Source organism: Limulus polyphemus, unplaced genomic scaffold (assembly GCF_000517525.1).
Source record: "Limulus polyphemus unplaced genomic scaffold, Limulus_polyphemus-2.1.2 Scaffold102, whole genome shotgun sequence".
NCBI classification, from domain to species: Eukaryota; Metazoa; Arthropoda; class Merostomata; order Xiphosura; family Limulidae; genus Limulus; species Limulus polyphemus.
This window is the reverse complement of record NW_013665712.1, coordinates 899,657-904,592: the sequence shown is the minus strand read 5'-3', so window position 1 is coordinate 904,592 and position 4,936 is coordinate 899,657.

Genomic DNA, 4,936 nt, shown 5'->3' with positions numbered 1-4,936 from the left:
TGTTATGTTAACTTATATTAAAGTTTTCTTCATTACCCATTCAAGCCGTCTCCAACCATAAGTAGTAATAAATACTTGTTCCACCAACACTTCAGTAAATAATTGTTCAAGTAACACTTCGTTAAGATCTTGTTTCACAAACGTTTAAGTAAATATTTGTTCAAGCAATGTATTAGTCAATACCTTTCTAATATTTGTTTCACTAACGCCTCAATAAATGTTTTTTCGAATGCTAAGCAATACTTGCACCGGTAATTATATTGTTTTATTCTTCAATATCACTTTAATCAGTACATTTTCCAATGAACAATCAGTCAAAATATACTTAATTAACGCATCAATCAGTTGTTCCAGTAATAATGGGTTTCAGGTACTTCCTAACAATGGTTTAATACAGGGGTTTGAGTGCTGTTAGAAGTGTCGTGTGCTTTTGACATGAAGGCCTTATAATGTTGCCTCTTGGAATATGAACTATGCCGCAGAGCTATTGAGAAGATGCGTAGTCGTCAGATAGAACATGACCGAAAGTAACGACATGGAATGTAACGATATATTGAGGCTTTAAAATCGTTTTAATATAACCTACCCAACCTCTGTAATCATAAAAATACGAACATTTATAACCTTTTTTTCTTTACCAAATACAGTTTCATTATATAACTGTTGCGAATGGTTTCACTACCTTATGAGATAGTGATAAAATAGCCCTGCTTTTCTTCACAAATAACCTGATTACTTGATCTTGGTAGAATTTTTTACAGCAATCAAATATACTTAGAAACTTCATCGTTGAAATCAAGTAATATGTTTTTTTATTAGCCTCAAAATAACTGAAACCTCACGAAATAGGCTTACTTAATGGGCTTTTCTGGAAAGTATGATACAAAGAAAACACTCATCAAAGCAACAAATAAAGCATCTTCTCAGTGGGTCGATAGATTGTTTCAGAATTGGTCTGTACAATATATCTCGAAATATTTCTAGCCTTGTCTTCATTTAACCAAAACAAAGCTTAGGCATGTCGTAATGACCAGGAATAACGCAAAGAATGATTCTGTAAGATTCAATAAGATCATTAAAAAATTAAACAAATTCGCAGTTTTTCACTTATAATTCAGAACACTTTATCAAGAAATTGAGCACTCATACTTTGCTAAATAAAAATAATAACGATATACATGGAAAAAAATGTACATATATATTCGTAAATAAAAATAACAATCGACATGATAATGAGCAAACCCAAAATAAAATCCGATTAATTTTTTGGAAAAACAAATAACTGAAAAGGTTTTATTGCGAGCATCTATTGCACTAATCTAACAAGAACATTTTACATTCTGATTTATTTAAACTACTTCGAGAATGCATTCACAAGCAACATGATATGCGTCTTTGTTATATGAAAAGTCATTCATATACTCGAAACGAAGTGTTCAAATAACATTTTTATTATTATTATTTTACAGTTCGAAAGACGAAATTATTTAAGGTTTGTTGCTATATCCAGATCGTTGTATATGTTTATTTTGACGCTGCTGATAAAGACCGTCATCTTTTTCCAGATTTCTAGTGTCTCTTTGCATACGGCATCCATTACAAGGGTGCTGTATGACTGATCGATAATTCTTATAGCTGTAATTTTTATGCAAATATACTTTTTATGCTTAGAAAGCAGAGCAAAAGCAACCGGAAGTTTTCTGTCACCCAAACCGGAAATGGCGCTCTCCATTTTTAGTACATACACTTAAAAGGCACTTCCTGGAATGCTAATGGTAAGTGCGTGTTCATTTATCTTATCATTATACGTACTAAGGTTAAGAAAATAAAAACATTTCTAACAAAATTCTTTTTTAGGCTTTTTTTTTAGCGTTGGCCCTTCAGTCTTTATTATAAATATTACAAAGCGACAGTGAGATTTCTTACTCGGGAAAGATAAACTCATTAAAATAGTGTTTAAATTTTCTCACTTTTAGTAAAACTCAAATTAAGTATTTTTCCTTTTACAAACGTTAAACAATATGAAAGATGTGCTGGCATACTTTTGAAAGGAATTGCCGTCACTTCAGTTTCTTCAGCCACTTTTACTCATGAAAACAGCTGTTTATTTTAAAGCAAATGCGGGGGCTTGTGAACCCTCATTATCTCCAAATGTTTGTTCATTATATTGTTAACGGTCCTAAATTAATCGTAAAGTTTTTTTGGTAACCATTGCCTTCACTATGAGTAAGAAATATTTACTCCAGATTGACTGGGTGATTTGGAAACTATTTACTTTCCTATAATTTCCAGAATGCAAGTTTATTTCCGTCTCCACTAAGAACACTTAAGATTTCCTTCTTCGAAAGGTCATCATTTCCTTTGGCTCTACACCATTTAACAATCTCTTCATACGAATATGTAATAACCGGTACAAAATCCACCAGCGATAATCTATTCCGGTAGCTTTGCACTGTTGAATTATGGAGAATTATCCGTGAATCGCAATGTATAAATAGGTACTAGACATGTCGCCCATGTAACTCGTTTCTGGGACAACATGTCACTGTATTAGCACGCGCAAATCGGCTTTATAAAATGTCATGATTAACACTTTGTATTTCAGTCTACTTACTATTTTTAGCATAAGCATTTACAAATCAGTAAATGTCCGTATTTTATTACAATTAGATCGACATGGTATAAACAGGTATAAATAAGATGTTGTTTCAGAAGTATTTGAGTCAGTGTAGACATGATCAAGTTTTGGCTTTAATAGGCTGTTCCTGCTTGATTCTTATTTATATGAAATGTTAAATATTTCAGATAAGTAATAAAAAAATACTTACAGAAAAGTTTTCAGAGAAACATATTGCCAATTTAGCTTAACGACTAGATAAAGCACTTGAATAATGTAACACAACATACCTTAAAAGGTCGTGCTTTGGCTAAGGCAATGCTCTCACGTTAAAGATAATTCCTCCCTAAATATGTTTAATATGTGCCTAACTTTGTTAAAAGTTTGGGACGGAGCAGATGTGAAGAATAACTGGTGAAACAAAAAATTTATTTTGCTTAAAATATATTCAAAGTGGGGTGACACGTGCCCCTTCTCCCCACCTGGTTAGACCTCTGTGCCCTATTAGTGTACTTATACTGCAGAATTAATTATTTAGTTACAGAAATATTCAGAGTACGTCATGGTTGTGTGGGATGTTCAGAGTGCGTCATGATTGTGTGGGATGTTCGGAGTACTTAATGGTTACGTGTGATGTTCAGAGTACGTCATCAATGCAAATAAAACGCGAAGCGTGCACTTCTTGTAAAGACACCTTTGTCTTTATACTTACATGAAATGTCTGTTCAGAAATCCATATTGAAATTGGTAGAAAAAATGTTCAACTAATACGTTATTTCTGGTCCGATCTGTGAATTTTTAATTACTGAATAAGGGAAGATCTTCAATATCTGTTTTAAAAAATATAACTAAACTCATTGTTCCTCGTATAAAATTTATTAGTAGTCATATTTAATTAATGATATTACAAGCTGAAGCTCAAATGAACGTATACCTCGAATCTACGCTTCACTAATTTATTAGCGTATTATCTAATTACGAAACTCTCCAAACACAGTGTACTATAATTATGCTCCTCTTCAGTTCATTTGATATGACCTTTAAAATAACGAGACTGTGTACCGCAGGTAAAAAGATCTCTGGTTATTTAGAAGATAGAAGAAAAAAAAATGATCTAATATTGATTCTAATTTTAGTTCGAACATAATTATTTGGGATTTCATTTATTTACTGGCCATTAGGCTAACAGCTGGTATAATAAAATAACTTTGTTTATACAGATACATAGAAACACGTAAATGTCACTTAACAGAAGTACACATTGATACGTTATAAATAAAATAATCAAGGTATTGATTTTAAAAAAATACTGCAAAACGTACTTCCTTATGTGTATTTCAATAACACTTCTGCAACCTGTACACTCTTCTTCTAACTACTAATCATTGTCTGTGGATTAGCATTTAAGACTTTATCAGAAATGAAACCGATAGCATACAAACATTTTCTGTGGATGTAGTTAATAGAACATTTTACCAGTTTCGTGTATATTCAGTGTGAGAACGCACTGAATGAGCAGATAAAAGTGACCTAGAAAATGAGTGACAGCAGCCATAAACAGGTATATTGAATAATAATTGGAGTTGTGAACTGTTGTAATAAAGGTGTAGAAAACTCTAATTGATCATATAAACAACTAGATAATGTATTAGATCAAGGCAACGTATTGATACATGGTACTGCAGGGGAAATGTTAACAGATACGAACATCAAACAAAGAGAAGATAATAAAGAAATTTTCATTTATCATTAAATTTTTTTTTTTTGATATTGCGTACCTATTCTGCTGCTTAGGATTTAAAATGTTTACTTTGTGTTAGTATTCATTTGGCCCGTTTTTGTTGTGGTTGTTCTTTTTTAATGACCAAAAATTAAACAGAGATGTAAATATGCGAACTGTTAAGAAATCGAATTGTCATAACAATTCTCCAAACGTCTTCCCGAGCTAAGTTACATGCAGCCACGTTCTGTATAATTTGGCGCCAAATACACGAATGCGTTCTTTGTTTAGTCGTTACTTTGACCTAAACTGATAGATTAAAGACAATCGAATTGTAACTATAAGTATGTTAAGTTCGTTTTCTTGAGTAAGACTTCTTAGCATACACATTAGACACTTTGTTTTTTCTACTCGTACGCGTGCAACGTTATTGGTATCATACGGTTTATATTTTCTTAGAATGGAAATCATGTAACTTGGATGACCCATTGCGATTATGCATTTTCCATTTAGAACAAATAAAACTAAATTAGTAAGTTCGGTGACGAGGAACCCACTTTCAGATTAATAATGGCTGGAGACGGCTTGAATGGGTAATG